The sequence below is a fragment of the Sciurus carolinensis genome (genome assembly GCF_902686445.1).
Source record: "Sciurus carolinensis chromosome 19 unlocalized genomic scaffold, mSciCar1.2 SUPER_34, whole genome shotgun sequence".
In the NCBI taxonomy this organism is placed as follows: domain Eukaryota; kingdom Metazoa; phylum Chordata; class Mammalia; order Rodentia; family Sciuridae; genus Sciurus; species Sciurus carolinensis.
Genome location: NW_025920112.1, coordinates 2,023,095 through 2,040,945, shown reverse-complemented (window position 1 = coordinate 2,040,945; position 17,851 = coordinate 2,023,095). Strand labels below are relative to the sequence as shown.

Below are 17,851 nucleotides of genomic sequence, written 5' to 3'. Positions count from 1 at the left end.
TTCTAACCTTCTTGAGTTTGGTTCTGGTTGTTTCACTCATTTTCAATATTTTCCACTATGTAGAAAAGCAACAACAAGGTAAAATGTACAGATACTCCAAAGTCTGCATTCCTAGGTCTGATGAAGGTCACACTGAAGATACGCCACCTTATGGTAATTTAGATAATACCATCCCAGAGCCATGGCTATGGACAAATGAAGGCCCCACCTGAGAGGTCTGCAAATGGCGTGCAGGAAGCCGCTCCATCTGCACACGTGCCTGCTGCACCAACAGAGGTGCTATGCCTCACTTGCCCACAGCTTTAAGGGAAGCCAGGAAGCCCAGCAAACAGAAGGCTCGCCTGAGGGAGGAGGAGAAAGACAAGCAATTACATGCAGAGGAAGCTGGCATCTCCAAGACCAGCTCCATGAAGACTTTCTCAGCAGCAAGCCAGGCAATAGAGGAAACGTTCGCCATGACTCCATCAGACTGGACTGCTTTGTGCCAAGACAGAACCTAGAACAGCCAGACAACACCTGAGTCGATGATAATGCTCCTGTTGGAAATGGTTTTTCAGAAAACAAGATCCCACCTAGCACAGAACAACCTGCCAGAGGGACGGTCTGACCGTTTGTTGATGAGATGGTGACTTACCTCTTGTCCAGAGATTATATCCAAGTGCATTAAATGTAGTGCCATTAAAACTAGTGATGTGAATTCACCTAAAAGTCGCCTAAGTAGTAAATTGAAACAAAATCCATAAATTAAAATAAAATCCATAACTAAAAAAAACCAGTAAGAAAACAACAAAGAAGACACACAGTTTGTAACCACACTGAGATACTGGTTTAAATTCCCCCAAATCTCAGGTCTATTTGATGTGCAGTGACATGAAAGTGAGAAACTCAACTCCACCCTGTGAGCCATACTTCACTGTGAATTCTCCTCGTCTTCACAGTATGGAAAGGTTCCTGCTCTGCCTAGGGCCTCCTCTGTAAAAGCGCTTGGGCTAGCCACACCACTCAGAAGCTTCCCAAATCCTGCTCAGAACCAGCGTCATGACACAGGAGGAACACTGCACGGCTCCTTCTAAGGAACCCGCTGTCTGCACCCAGTTGGAGGCTCTGGCTAGAGGCCATGGCTTCCCCTTCTTGAGCAGCTGATTAAGTCCACACCCCAACCCCTTTCCTTATCTGGCTCCCACTCAGGGTCTCCACATGCCCGCCTATCACCCTGAGCCAGAAAACCCAGCAGGAGACACAGTCCTGTGCCCTGGAACCCAGGGAATTATTCACATCAGCCAATCCAGAGGGTGCAGAGAAACCAGGCCAGCCCCAGCTTGGGGACCCTGCAACAGCTGCCCCCAGAGACCGGCCTGTCCCCTGGCCTGGGAGGACTCCCTCAGTGGCCCTGCCTGGCAGCCTGCTCTTCTTCACGCTGTAAGTAACACTTCTGCTTCCACCTCCCAGGCTCAGAAAGAACCGCCTTCTTGCTTGACCCTGAATGTGCTCGGACCAGGACCTCAATGGGGTCCTGAAGCAATCAGATAAGATCCTCAGATTCTTTTGATTGCTAAACGTGCAATTTTTTTCTTTTTTCTTTTCTTTTTCTTTTTTTTTTCTTTTTGTTTTTGTTTTTTGCTTGTTTTGCTTCAAGCTTTTTCTTCTGTCCTTGTTGTTAACAATCTTTTTATAAACTTGAGCATTAGCATGGCCTGTTTGGTGGGTTCAACACTGAGTCTTGACATGCACGTGGACTTGCATGACCCCATCAGGAGGTACCCTGCTCGTTCCCCGGGAGTTCCGGGTGCTGTCCCTGGTGAGTCTGCCCTGTCCCTGTGCCTGCCTCTTGGAGCCTGATCTCCAGGGTGTGACTCTGCTCTGGGTTCTGTGGAGTGTCATGAAAGTGCCTTCCAGGCACACAGCCTCTGCCCCCCGGCTCCTCTGCAGCACAGAGTTTGCCGAAGCGCCTTCCTCCGTGAGTGATCCGTCCATTCTGTTTGCCACAGAGTAATACCACATTTCTTTTTCCCACTACTTAGAGAATATTTTCAGTTGTTTCTAAATCTTTCCTTCTATGAATAAAACTGGATCATGTGCATACACTTTTTTATGTGGACCGGAGTTCTTTCTCTGCTTGAGTCACACAGCAGGTGACTGATGGCAGGAGGCCACCATTTTCTCCAGTAGGGCTTGATTTCTGCTTTCCCCCACACGACGGCAGGAGGGCCATCTTCTGGGATCACCCCTGGAACCTGCTCGTTTTCCACTCTAACAAGCCTCTTGTGGCTTTCCATGTGGTCTTATGCTGTCTTTTCCTAGTGACAGGTAGTGTGACAATCTGAGCATCATTTAAGAGTGGATGGGCAGGTTTTGATTCTGACTCAGGAAACCAAGAATGAACACCAGAACAAAGCAGAGTGTGGGTCAGAGCTTCCTTGTGCCCAAGGGGCTGGTGTCGCCTCTGAGGGCTGACCCTGCTTTGGGCTCCTTCTTCGTGGTTTGACCTCTGGGTGTGATGGTGCAGCAAGCAGCCACTCTCCCTGCTTCCACGTGCCCTGCTGTGGGTTTCTCAGAAACCAGCTCTCTGTCCAGGAATCCTGTTCACTGTGTTTCAGGAAGAGTGTGAACAGCAGCAAAGCAGAGGAAGGACGTGTGGCAGGACAGCCCCTGGGAGGACAGAGGACTGAGACCCTCAGGATGCAGCCCTGGAGCAGGAGCCTCAGGAGCCTCCTGTCTGCCTCCTGCTTCCCTGGCCAGGCGCAGGTGAGTGACAAAGGCACAGCTGCTCCTTCCTTTCCCTGGGGCCTGGCCCAGGGCCCCCTCCTCACGACGCCCTGAGCCCAGCTCTCTGCCCTTTGCTGAGGCTGCAGCCCAGGTGCTCCTCACTCCAGTCTGTGCTCTGGCGCTTGCTGATTCCTGAGCTTTTCTCTGTCCTTTGTGAGGATAAGAGGATCCAGGCACCTAGAGCTGGATAATGGAGGTGCTGCAGAAGCTGTGTCTTAGGTGGGCTTTGGTGATTAATTCTGCTCAATTCTGTTTGCACTGTCTCTAAAGCTGAGCCTCGAGTACAGGTGCCTCCTGGGGACACTGGCTACCCCTATGACATACCTGGGCTCAGAGCTCTGGGACCCCAGGACCCTGGTGCCCCCACCCAACGCAGGTCCTGGTCAGGGTCTCTAGGTTCCTCCTCTCTTAGATTTCATTTCTGGTTTCTCCCTGTTGTGTGTGGCCTGGCTGGGAAGGAGGGAGCCCAGGGTGTCCAGCTGCATTGTTTTGCTGATGCCCACAGAGTTGGCTTCCTTCCCGAGCATCTCCTGTTTGATAAGTGCCTGTGTGTGAGCTGTTAAGATAAATATTTCCAAAATGGAAACTGGTCCCAGAGGAGATTCACACACTAGCCAGACAACACATTGCTTGAAACCAGTATGTGTTCCCATAAATGAAAGACCCCAGTGTGGGAGTGAACTATCTGCACATCTCAATAGGGAAAAGCGATTGATTTTATTGGGAAACATCCTGGTGAACAATACACAGACATGCCTTGTCACAAAATAAAACAGATAATTTTCATCTTTAAACAGTAGTTCAGTTTCTATTAAAACCCTAGAAAGCAATTGGCACATGGATAAAGGAATTTAATACATGATTAAAAAAAAAAAAAACTACTAAATCTATGAATTTCTCTTTTATTTAAAAAATGCTCAGTTTAAATATTATCACATGACATTATTTTCAACATTAGTAAACTCTCAAATACTTTCGTTAAATAAATGAAAATATTACAGCCTCCATTGGAGATAGATATCTTTTGTCAGTGGAATTTGTGAAATATTCTAGCATTTAAAAGAAAATATACATGCCAGGTATGGTGGCTATGCCTATAATCCCAGTGACTGAGGAGACCAAGGCAGGAGATTGTAAATTGGAGGCCAGTCTTAGCAACTTAGCAAGACCCTGTGTCAATATTTAAAAATAAAATAAAAAGCACTGAGGATATAGTTCAGTGCCCCTGGGTTCAATCCCCAGTATAAAAACAAAAGCAAAAACAAATCACATATACACACATGAGAACCTTCTAATATGTAGAAATATTTCTCCCTAGTAAAATCTCTTTAGGATGTGTCCTAAAATGTGAGTGAATATTCAGAGACACAGATAAAATAAATAGTAAAAAATTACCAAAATACATGCTCAGAATGTTAGAAAAATCTTCAGAAGAGATAAAAATGATAATTCTTTTACAACCTAGAAATAAACAGCTAAGTCTGGAGAATTAATTTTTTGGTGTCCTAGAAATTTTAAATGACAGTTTGGATTCTCAGTGCCCTGGGACATTTGCCCTCATTTTATAAATGAAATCTCTAGAAACCAATAATTCCCAAATGCACCCTGCCTGCACTTAAGATTCATCTGCATCTCCTGGAGGAGAGCGGGGGAACCTGCTGATCCCGAGACTTTGCTCATGGTCTTCCCCCGGGACGAGGAATCCAGTTGTTTCCCAGCTCCAAAGGCTCGCAGGTGCCTTCCCAATCCCGACTGCAGAGCAGGGCGTCCACTCTGAAGTTTGCTTTCCTTTTGTCAGTATTTTCAAAGGCACGTACTGGAAGCTCTAGGTCAGGATCAGTTCCTCCCCCTGCTCGTCAGTCCTCTGTTGACCCTGGGCTGTGACTTCCGGTCCTCCCATGCTCCTAAGGGAGTGACTGGGGTCACATCGTGGATCCCACGCCCTCTCCTTCAGCTCCCCTGCTTTGCTGGCCGTCAGTGGCGTTTCATCCCAATGTTGGCTCAGACCTGCACTAAGTTCTGGAGTCACCCTGGCTGCATCAGTGCCCACGGTGGCTGCGGGAGGGGCTGACACCACAGGCCTTCCTGGAGGACCCTCGTGCCCTGAGTTGACCTCTGCCTGGGTTTTCTCACTTCCGCATCCACAATGAGTCCTTCAGTGTCCCTGTCCAGGACTTACTGTCCCACAACTTGCTTTCCATCTCCTCACCTCATGGGTTCTGTGGCCCATGGACCTTTCCCTCACTCTCACCGCCCCTCATTCTGACCTTCCTCTGTGGTTCCTGTGTTGACCCCATCTGCTATCTTTCTCTTGGTTTTTCCTCTTTGCTTTGCTGAGTCACATCTTGCTCTGGTCCCAAGACAGGCATGCGGAAGTGGGGCATTTTTAAACTTTGACTCTAGAAATTCTTCTACCATTATGCCTTCAAATTCAGAACACAGTGTGGCTAAAGATTTTACGTGGCCTCTGAATTCTGAAACATGAGTGCCCTATTCTGGTGCATGGAGGTGGGCTCTTCTTAGGTGAGATTAGAAACCCTCTCCTCTCAAGGCTCGAGGAGGGCTCTGCACTCGGGTAATGAGCCCCAGAGGCTCTGCCTGTGTGCTGAGCAGCTCCTCCGCCTCCAGGGTGGGGTGTCTCTCTCAGGGGCTGGTTGACTCTCAGCACAGTGGCTTCTTCCATGAAAGGCCCTGCTCTCCCCAGCTGCTCCAGGCCTTGCCAGGCTTCCTTCCTTCTGTGCCACTTGTCTGAACTTTCCTTGCCGAGTCGCCCGGAACAGAATGAAAGGGCAAGCGGCCCCAGAAATCTTCTGGGAGGAATGTGATGTTTGTGCCGGGGCTCTGGGTCTCAGGACCAGTGAGACCCCTCTCTGGAAACCTGCTGCCGTCCCTGAAGTGCCCTCAGCAGCCTTTGCCGGTGACGTCTCTGGTCCCCCAGGACGTTCCGGGGCATGGCTGGGGATAAGTGGTACTTGGTTCTGCCCTGTTTCTCTCCAGTCACCCACTGAAGACTGGGTTTGGTCTGCAGGAAAGGAGGGGGAGGAAACGCGACCCAGAGTGACTCACCTGGAGAGTGGATGAAGGGTTGTGTCTTCCTGTCACCTGGCAGGGCTATTCACAGGAGGAGGTCCTATCAGGACACATCTGCTTACTGAGTGCCATGACTCTTCCTGAGCCAGGGAAACACTCGTCAGCAGTCTGGGTCCCTCCGTGTCTTCCAGCATGAGATGAATGTCCTTTGATCCTCTCATCTGCCTCCATTGACATTCTACTTAGTATCCACTCACAGGATTTTAGGAAGTGAGAGATTTAATGGAAATCACCATATGGGAACGATGTGGACTCTTTTGCAGGTGAAGTCAGCTCCTCCCTCTGCCTCATCTGGTTCTGAGACCACCCATGTGAATCTGCTCATGAGGTTCACTAGTAGTTTTGCAGTTCACTTGGGTGCACAGGCTTCTTTTTCAAATACTAAGTGATTCCAGGAATAGAAAATCAACACACACGCCTGTTGAAGACTGTTTGGAACACAAAGCTCTTGATGGGTGTGATCTTGTAAAAGTGCACTGTGCTTGGAGCCAGCTGCAGGACAGCTTGATATGGAGCCTCACAGTTTTCTTGAAATAATCACACTGGGTGAAGACCTCCTCTTTTGATCTCTGTTTCGTATCTTTATTGTCTTCAGTTACGAGGATATTTTTGGAGGACAGCACTGATGTGTGACTAGCATTGTAAAGGTTGCATGTATCTTAAAGGATACGTGTGGAGGAGATGTAGATCAGACTGCACCTGCGACACTGCCTTACCTTCAGGAGATCACCTGGTTCTTCCCCAGCGCCTCCTCCCACCTGGATCCTGCTTTCCTGGTCACTCTTGGCATGAGGGTGAGGAGGCTTAGCCCAGGCCTTCCTCTGGGCAAGCCAGCCTTCTGTGTGGTGTTTGGCCCTGTCAGCTCAGGCACCGTGCCATGTGTGGATCTCAGATCCCTGGTCTCACGTGACGGAGAGTCCCGTGAACCCTCAGCTCCCGACTTTCTCTTGCCAGCTCCTTGTCCCACCAAGCCTCTCATGCAGAGTGTGCCTTCCTGGGCAGGCTGCTGCCCTTAGCACAGCATCCTCATCCATGTAGCTCTGCAGGTGTGACCCCATTACCCGCAGCCTTTCATTGAGCAGCAGAGGTCTCCTGCCTTCAGTTGGGAGGAACGCAGCAATGGACGTGGGAGTGCAGACTCCTTTTAGGCAGCGTTCTCCTCTCCTGTGGTTGTGCCTGTATGTGAGAGGACTGGATCGGGGGACATCTCGATGTAGAATTTGTTGCACAGCCGGATGATCAGTTGCATGTGTCCTTGAGAGAACTGTCTTTGCCTGTCCTTTTCCTGGTTTTTCTTGGGCATTTGTATTAGTCTGTTTTGTGTTGTGTGATCATGGGGTCATTTCTGTATCTGAATGTCAGTCTCGTCAAACACAAGGCTTGTGACGTTTCTTCCTGTCCCCTGGACTCCCTGTCATGGCCTTCATTAATTCCTTTGCTTTTTAGTTGGATATAGTCCACTTCCTTAGTTTTACTTCTGTTGCCTGAGCTTTGTTGGGGTTTCCAAAAACAATCACTGGTCACACCAATGCCAAGGGGCTTTTTTCTTGGAATGTTACAGTCTTTGGTCTGCTGTTTGACACCTGAACCTGTTTTTGGCTGACATCTGAGTGTGGGGTAAGGGTGAGAGCCCTTCTCCTCTATGGGGATGTCCAGTGCTCCTCATCCACCTGTGTGAGGGACAGCTTCAGCTTCGTTCTTGACGCCCTGGGGGAGACACCTGACCACGTCCATCCTGTTCCATGTGCCCGTGTGTCTGCCCACCTGCCTGTGCGTGCACTGTATTTTGCCACAGCTTGGCAGTGTGATGTCTCCTGCTTTATTCTTCTTACTTGAGATTGTTGACTCAACTCATTGAGGTCTTTTGTGCTTGTACATGAACTTTTGTGATTATTTTTCTATTTCTGTGAAAAATGCAATAGGAATTTTATATATATATATATATATATATATATATATATATATATATACACATTAGATCAACAGATGAAGCTGCTTTGGTCATGCACAGCACTAGAAGTGCACACATGCTAAGTCTAGCCAGCTGGCAGTGGACTGCTCCCAAGCTGCTGTCTCCGTGGAGAGAACCTGGACACCCACTCTGCTCAGTCTTCCCAAGCACAGCCCTCCTTGAGAACTGCCCTCACTGCATCACCAAGTAGGGGCCCACATCGCTTGTGCTGTTACCAGCAGGAACAGATATTTGTGAAGTATTAAGGTATTGTAATGAAATGCAGATTTTTTTCCCATTTATTTCTGCTACTCTAATTTCCTTCAAAGCATTCCCTAGTTTCCAGGGTGCTGGTCATGCTGCCCCTGGGTGTGGGTCCAGGGCTCAGCTCCTGCTGCTCGGGGGCCTCTCACCTCTGGGAATCGCCCCAGCCTCCCTCTCTCAGGCCCGGCTGCACCTTCCCAGGCTGTGGCCTTGGACCCTCCCTGAGGGGCACATGGCCTGGAGCAGCTCACCGCTGGAGGTGGGTCCAGAGCCAGCAGCCCTCCCTCCGTCCACCTGGTGGTGCTCTGTCCACTTCTGGGCTGAGGGGACATTATACAGAGAGGCTGAATAAGACACTTTAATAAACAGTGGGTCACAGAGAAACTCTAAAGGGACATTTTTTTTAATTTATTCAAAAATTTAAGTGGACACAGGCTCTAACTTGTGTAGCAATGCCCTCATGGGCACTATCCAGGGGCCCACATGGAAGGCATAATCCCTCCAAGGTCATAAAAAGATCAGAAATCTGTATTCAAGGATACTTGTCAGAGTCATTTCCATGCATCCAACTGAGTAGCTTCAGAGAAAAGTCAAAATAGTCATTGTTTATGGGTAACAATGACTTAGAATACATATGGTTAAAAGTCTCTTAAAATTTTAGTAACTGAAAAATTCGATTATTTCAGACAGCATTTTAAGATAACCCAAATCATGCCTGATGGCATCATATCAGGACAATTACAAATTCCATATGCTAACATACAATGACACCCATACCAATATAACTTTTCAAGAATTTAGAATTATTGTTAATTGTCAATGTTCCCATAGAATTCAACATTGCAAATTAGCCTGAAGAGCTTAATACTTCCTTTTTTGTAAAATAACATGTGAAAAATTCTGGGGTTCTTTGAAGTATCCAAAATTTACCTTCAGTTTGAAGGAATTTAATTTAGAACTCTGATTCTGGGGAGGCCTGCCAAAGATGTTGAAACAGGCTTAAAGCATCTGATTAAAACAGAATTGAAGTCGGGTGTGGTGACACAGGCCTGTAATTCTAGCAACTTGGGAGACTGAGGCATGAGGATCACAGGTTAAAAGCCAGTCTCAAGCACTTAGCAATATGCTAGTCCAGTCTGGGGAACTTGGTCGACCCTATCTCAAAGGTGAAAAACAAACCAACACACAAACACTGTGACGATCACTGTGAAATCATATTCAATCAAAGACAGTATCAAATGAAAACAAAAAACCCTGAGCTTTATTTTTTCAAGTCTTGGATTTCTACAACATAGAAAATCACATAAAGTCAGCACAGACAACAAGAAGTCATCTTGACAAAACACAAAATTCTGGTTTTCCTAGGCCAGGTATCAAAGGTGAAGAAAAGCTTTCTGTACTATGGTTGATTTTCCTGACATGGAGGTCACTGAGATAACCTGGAATTTAAATCAGATGAAGTTATTTAAATTTAATTAGATACTACAAGCATGTGTGCCCAAGTTTATGAGGTATGTAAGAGTAAGGAAATCAGTGCTATGAATAGGGGCATACATGACTCAGAAAAAAACGAAAATGCATAGAGTTGTCATTACCCTGAACAAGCAGAGACATCCAGAAAAATCAATCAGGTTACACTGGAGGAATATAATGCTCCAAAGAGTAAAACTGCAGTCCAGAACATGGCTGAACATTCCAAGAAACTGGTTTCAGAGTTGAAAAAAAAAAAAAATATATATATATATATACACACTAACTAGAAAATGTCTTCCACTGTTTTTACCTAATACTAGGTCAAAATTTTAAGAGACTTTGTCACTTTAATATAGTGAATTAGATTCTGATTTGTGTGAAATATCAATGCTCAATATTTAGAAAACAATTAGAAAAGATTTCACATTACTTAGAGTCAATGTGGATACTCACAAAATTCCTCTTATAAAATTCTTGCTACATGAATGCTTTGAAGCTTCCTCTGAAGTATTATGACTTGTTTAGACCTACAATTTGCTTCTTATGCAGCAGTTTTGACTCATACTGCCTTCTGCCCATTCAAGTCCATTGAGATTTTTATTCTACCACATCATTATAACATCACTGTGATCATCAATTTCAATTGTCCTTACCACACACACTCACCTTGCAAATCCTTTACACCTCTATTACTTACTGCTTCCCTGCTGCTTTATTTGATTTTTACATCCACACTATGAACAATCCTGAATTGGTCATTTATTTCTAACAAGTCATACTTTCATGCTTTTAACAAGTTTCTCATCAAAAACATATCTTTATTATACAATTTGCATTGAAACCCATATATACCAATCAGAAAGCTCAGTAACACTTATCTGTAGTGAAAATCAAGGAAATGAGCAAAAGTGAAAGGGTTTGTCTTAAAACAATAATTTAAAAAGTCTTATTGCACAAATTCTAGAACCATATGCTCCCTCTTAACATTTTTTAACATGGAAGAGGATACATGTAACAATAGAAAGAATATATGTTTTTACAAATTTAAAAGTCAGAATGGGTAAATCCAACCTCATGATAGTTAAACATTCAGTATTTTAACTCAGACACAGCTGCATGGCATTTAGATTACTTATTGTAACAACTTTCAGACCACAGGTCACATTCATATCTACCTAATTTATTGTGACCTGTTGTACTAAGATGACATGAAAACTGATCTTAAAAACATCTATCGGGTTTCTGGTTGCTAGTCTGTTCCTCTCTCTCTTCATCCTCTTGCTGCTGCCATCATGGGGACTGCCCTTCTCTGTTCATTCACCATGATGTTGTAAGTGACCTCAGACCACCCCAAAGAGCCACCCAGTTTTGGAGAGAATTGCATGGTCATCTTTCCTCCCATAGGTTGATTTATCACGTGTTCTGACACAGCAATGGAAATCTGGGTAGTATATGAAGAGAACTGGAACACTGGAATCCTGTATAATACTTATTATTGCATAGGGTTTTTTGCCTTTGTGAACACTTTTTGTGTCTTTCAAAGGAACTGGGAAAACTGGAAGCTTTCCCATAAACCTCACATTCACAAGTCACTTCATGCATAGAAAGGAAAATGAAACATCACACATTCAGGCTTTGTATTCCCCAGTGAGTGAAATGCTTTGAAGACTATAGAGAACACTCAATGATTTTATATACACACACATATATGTATATTTCTTCCTTCCTTCAACTCAACTTTTCACAAGTCCTTTCATGTATTTGAAGGTGAAAGAATATTAGATGATTTGTCATTTTTTTGCATTCAATGGGCTTTTCTCCAATAGAACTACTTTCAGGTTTAAAAGGGAATTGCAAGAATGGATGGCATTTCCTTCTCTTTATTAAAAAGGGCTTCACTCAAGTATGAGTTTTTTTTATGTTTCAGAATGTAACTGTGACAAGTGAAGGCTTTCCCAGATCGTTTGTGTTCACAGGGCTTCTCTCCACTATGCATTTTTCATGTCAGTGAGGTAAGCAGACCTAGTGAAGACTTTATCACATTTCTGACATTCAAAGGCTCTCTCTTCAGTATGATGTATGTATTGTAGGGATTTCAGGCTAGTGATTATACAGAGAAGTGTTGTCCTTGAGTTGTGCAAACTCCTCAGCACACAACAGGCACCCAGTTTGAATGAGTTAGAAATGCTCTGCAGCTCCTCTGTCCTGAGGTCTGGAGACATTATATTAATATAACAACATATGGTATTAGTGGACTCTGAGAGGCAAGCAAATTATGTGATCTGCACTTGCGCAAAGCTGACCACACTATGGAACCTAGTGTAACTTGATATGACCCTAGAATAGATAATAAAACCAAACTGGCTTTCCCACAGAAGACATTTCTTGCTGTTCACCATTCTGTGTGCTTGCCTCTTTATTGCTCTCCCCTTTACCTTTTTAGCTGGACCCCAATTAACCTTTACAGCTGGTGCCCAAGCACGGACCCTTCTGGACATGTTGACAGAAGGGGATAGCTTACAGCCTGGAACAGGCTTTGACATGTGTCTCTCATTGACTAGTACTGATCCCACTGGTAATCTATGGGGAATTCCCTGTCTGACGCTCAACACTGTCATCAGGCTGAACTTCCTTATTTGCATCGTAAGGCTAAGCATACCATAAGTAATGTTGATCTTGCTGCTTTGCTGTCTGAAATAGATTCTTGCTGCCCCTGGTGTCTGGAGAGTGGGTCCTTAAGACCTAAGGGTTGGGAAGGTATAAGTAAAAAATTGCACGAGGAGACAAGGGCTCCTACCTGTGTTACATGCTTGGTAGTTGTGTCGAGATGCTATCTCAAAAATAGCCTTGACAGAGCCACAAACTTCTCTGGTTGTCTCTAAGACTCAAGTTTTTTTTCTCAGGCCTCTCCTTACATTTCTACTCCTCTCCCTCCCCTTTTTCCTCCATTCTCATTTATCTAAGTGTCTCAGGCAGGCAGCTACAGAGGGAGAACCTCACACCTTGACTGTATGCCCCATTAGATTAAACAATGTTAATCAGTCAAAATATGAACAATTGTCTTTTGCTGTGCTTAAAGAATTGAGGAGGACCATATTGGAGAGTGGAATTAATAGTAATTTCACTCTTAATATGATAAAGGGGCTGGGAATGGGTTATGCTTTGGTTCCCAATGATTGGAAAGCGTTGGTAAAAATGGTTTCTTATCCTGCTCAAAATAGTGTTTTTACAAGAATACTCTGATTTAACCCATGCTCAAGCTGACAATAATGCTCAGGAAAATGTTAATATTGATTATGACAATTTATTTGGCATGGATCAAAGAGGGACATCACAACAAGCTCATTTGCCCACAGCCATTTTGCACATAAGAACCTAACTCTGTAAAGCATGGAGAAGGATCCCAGACACTCGGGATCCTTCCAAGTCCTTTGCTGTAATTCAACAAACCTCAGGGGAGCCTTTCATTGATTTTGTTAACCAATTGACTAAAGTTATTGAAAGATAAGTAGACAATTTGGAGACTACCAATAGTCTGACCAAACAACTGGAAGTAATGAAATCTATTTACCATGAAGTGGATACTACACTTTCTGATTTAATAAAGGAATGTCAGAATGTTGGAAGTGAAACTCATAAAGCGGCTTTACTGGCTCCTGCTTTAATGCATCCTGATAAAATCTGTTACAATTGTAAAAAGCCTTGTCATCTTCAAAAGGACTGTAAGATTTAAAAAAAGGGCCACAAAAGTGGCCGAGACATATTCAATCTGTCATAAAAGATTTCATTGGGCTAAGCAATGCAGATCTAAAACAGACATGTTGGGAAACTCAATTATGGGTTATCTCCCAACCCAGGGCCAAAGCGGGAGGAACCCTTTTTACCTACATACACAGATGTCTCCTTCACAAATGTTTCCAATTCAAACAAAAGCTCATTCCACAAATTCTTTCATGCCACTAGAGGGAGCACAGAAATAGGTTTGACTACTACTGAGGATGCTCAAGTATGTCTCTCTGGGGTAGTATTTAAAATTGCTACGCAAATTCAAGGAGCTCTACCTAAAGGTACCTTTGCTTTAATTTTGCTCTGCTTGACACAGTAGTAAAAAAGGAAAATTTGTAATTCCTGGAGTAATTGATTCTGATTATCCTGGTGTAATATATATTAAAGTGTGGTCTCATATACCCTTATATCTCCCCAAAGGATCCTCCATAGCTCAATTGTCATGCCTTATATTACTGCACAACAACCCCTAAATGAAAGAGCGAATGCAGGGTTTGGTTGCATTGTTATTGGAGCATGTTTACCTATTACTGAAAATAGACCAAAGTTAACCCTTTGTTTAAATGGGCTGTCAATCACAGGTTTGCTGGACACCAGTACTGATGTTACAGTTACACCCCTCTCAATGTGATCTCATGCATGGCCCTTACAAAGGGCCACCCCAGTTTGGGGCATAGGAGGTAATAATAAACATGTGTTTAAGAGCTCCCTATGGCTGCAATGCTCCACCCCTTCTAACCAATGGCAAGTTATTATTGATATTCAACCATACATTATGGCAGTTCCCTTTCCTATATGGGGCAGAGACATCTTGCACAAGTTATGAATGTCTATGGAATCACCTTTTTAATAGGGGCCTCTGAGGATTTGACCACCTTGCCATTAAAATGGAAGGTGACCAGTCCTGTCTGGGGAGAAAAATGGCCATTGTCTAAGGAGACTGTGGCAGCTGTAGAGGCCCTCATTCAAGACCAGTTTCAATTGGGACAGACATATTGGACCATATACTAGTCCATGGAATATGCCCATTTTTATCATGAAGAAGATATCAGGGAAATGGAAATTATTACAAGATTTAAGAGAAATAAATGTATATAACCCTATGGGTCCACTTCACTATGGATTGCCTAACACTAATCTAATTCCACAGGATGTTTTCTTATGTGTAATAGGCCTGGTTTTTTTTTTTTTTTTTTTTAATTATTACTATTCCTGTCTTGATGATCGAAAAAAATGTGCCCTCACAATTCCTGTTTTCAATCATCATAATCCTGTTGATAGATATCAGTGGAATGTTCTTCCTCAAGGTATGTTAAATAGCCCCATATTATGTCAACATTTTGTAAATAAGTCTCTTCGACCTTTCCAACTATTATTCCCACATATTCTTGTGTTTCATTACATGGATTATATTTTGATTGCTGAGCCAAAACTTACAGAAGATACTTTAATTAAATTGCAGCACATTCTATTACAATCTGGCTTCCAAGTGTCCACAGAGAAAATTTAATGACAACTCCCTATTAACTATTTAGAACACAAAATACTCCAACATTATTCCATTCCATATTCCAAAATTGACTCTCCTTCCATATCTTCCTTTGTTCATTTACAACAATTTTTAGGACATTTAAATTGGGCCTGATCTTATATTTCTTTAACTATTGATTCACTGTCACTTTTTTGAGTTGTTGAAAAAAAATAATCCCACCAGTTTTATCCAGTTAACTACTGCACTGCTCTTCAGCATCTTAATGAAAAATTATCTACAGTTCTTATAGACTTCCAACAATCAATGTTCCTTTATCTCTAATAATCTTAACTGGAAAGCCTATGCCTTTGCTGCAGTTGTTGCCATTTATAATCAAGACTTGTATATAATAGAGTGGATATGTTCTCCTCACTTTTCAGGAAGGAGTGTTCTCCTTTATGCTGATATGTATGCACAATTGATCTCAGATGTACACAATTGTATTTTCTCTTACAGGAATAGATATTCATGTACTTCTATCTTATGTATGTAAAGATTTTACACTCACAATGTTTACAATTTTCTTCATATTCTCAAGATATCTTAACTGATTTTTTAGCTCCTATTGCTTTCCATGCAACTCATGGTAAATGTGTTTCCTTTTGTGTCAAGTCTTTCATGCTCCTTCCATAATCTCCCCCATTCCACTTTCCAGTGGGATTACTGTCTACACTGATGGAGGAAACAACAGGGTATGGTATCTATATTCACTGATAAAAAATGGACTGATTACTGCACATTGCCTCAAACCTCCTCAGGGAGCAGAATTAAACACAATTATTTTGGCTCTTACGTTTCCCACCACCTTAAACATCATTACAGATTCTCAGTATATAGAAAAACTGATGCCTCATATTTCCTCTGCAATTTTGTCACCTCATTTGGACTCTAATTTGTTATCCCTGTTTATCACTCTTCAATCTCTTTTATAGGCACATGCAGCTTCAATATTTCTTGCTCACATACATAGCAAGATTCCTGGACCACTCACTAAGGGAAATGCCCATGCTGATGTTGCTATAAAATCACTTCAGTCTCTCTTTTCATATGCCATTTTTTTCATCAAAAAGCTCGCTCTTTAAAGAAAACCTTTTATATTTCTTCTCAACAGGCCTTTTTCATTTCTAATAATTGCTTTCATTACACACCCTTCCAATACCCTACTTGGGAAACTGTAAACCCTCAAAGTTTACATTCTAATGCCCTTTAGCAGATGGATGTAACTCATTTCCCTCCTTTTCATCCCTATTCCTTCTTACATGTCACCATAGAAATGTCCTCAGGCCTTTCATGGGCCAGTGCACATTGTTCAGAGAAGGTCTCAGCCTGTATCTCATGTGCTACTTTGCGTTGTCACCATGGGTAAACTTCCTTGTTTTAAAAACTGACAAGGCCCCTCCTTCTACTTCTAGTGCCTTTGCTCAGGTTTGAAATCAATGGAATATGATTCTAACCCACGGAATTCCCCACAGTCCTACTAGGCAGGCCTTGGTTGAACATGCATATCACATGCTAAAAAGGAGTCTTTTAAAACAAAAATAAAAAGGACAACCTAGCCTAACTCATGTTAATAATGTTCTTGATATTGCCTTGTTCACAACAAATGCTCTTAATGTACAAAATAAAGATAATACACATCACTGGTCCTCTGCCTTGGACAGACACTTTACCCCTAAGGAACCACTCATTGTTTTGTGTAAAATAACAAGTTCCACCAGATTCCATGTGGCAGGAACCTGTACCTTCAATTGTATGGGAGAGCATATATGCTGCTGTTCTTACTCCTGTAAGTCCTGTTTGGATTCCTGACAGGTGTATGAGACCCATCAATCATTATGAGTTGCCATCAAGGACTTCGCAATTCGATTCCCAAATTCCATTTCATCCTGGATGAAGAGGACACTGATTCAAAGAAGGAACCTCCAGGAAGAAAGAGAGGACCAAGGAAACCCTGGTCTTCAAAATCATCTAGTGACTTTGGGGGCATAAAAGAGTTTAACAACATCTGCTAAACAATTGCTAGTATAGATGAGTTTAAATTGTACCCCAGAAAATTTGGTTATGGTACTGCCAAACTAACCCAAAATGCCACAACTATTTTCGCTATTGTGCTATTCCTCTTTTGTTGTATCCTCATTGGTAGTGCCCCGTACTTAGTAGAAATTGTTAATTCTTCTGAAATTTGTATACATCATACTATTCTTGAAAATAGGGCTGCTATTGATTATCTGCTGTTGTTACATCATAAGAGATGCCAGCAATTTCATAATGTGTGGTTGTTTCCATTTAACTGATAACAGTAATCCCATTCAAAAAAATTGGATCATCTTAAAGACATTGTAAAGAAGGTGCAATAGATGATAGAGGTTGGGATTTACTAGACTGCTTAACCTCATGACTACCAAATTTTACATGGATCATGTAAACAGCTTTACAGTGGAGGATGTTTATTGACACTTGCCTTATTATGCTATGCTTGTTTTTCCCAATGTCTGTCTTGCTTTCTCCTTCCACCTTCCTTAAGCAGAAATTATTTAAAAGGCCATACAAAACAGAAAAGGGGAGTTGTAGAGATTTCAGGTCAGTGAAAGTACAAAGGAGTGATGTCCTGAGTTGAGCAATCTCCATAAGACAATAGACCCCCTGTTTGAATGGTTTAGAAATGCTCTGCAACTCCTCTGTTCGAGGCCTGGAGACATTAACTTATTATAAAAATATTTGTTACTAGTGAACTCTGAGAAGCGAGTGAGTTATATGAGCTGCATATGCGCACAGCTAACTGCACTATATAACCTAATGTAATTGATATGATCCTGGAATAGTTAATAAAACTGAACTGGCTTCTCCAAGGAAGCCATCCTGTGTGCTTGCCTCTTTATTGCTCTCCCCTTCGCCTTTATAGCTGGACCCCAATTAATCTTCACAATGAATCTGAAGGCAATTTGAACTAGTGAAGGGTGTCTCATATTTATATCTGTGAGGTTTCTCTC

The 17,851-nt window shown here is 43.0% G+C and overlaps 1 protein-coding gene across 1 annotated transcript in view; it reads right to left on the bottom strand.

The window, feature by feature from the left end:
- The window catches only part of LOC124973472 (zinc finger protein 124-like), a 145,707-nt gene that overhangs the window by 104,739 nt on the left and 23,117 nt on the right, over nucleotides 1-17,851 (bottom strand). The window lies entirely within an intron of this gene.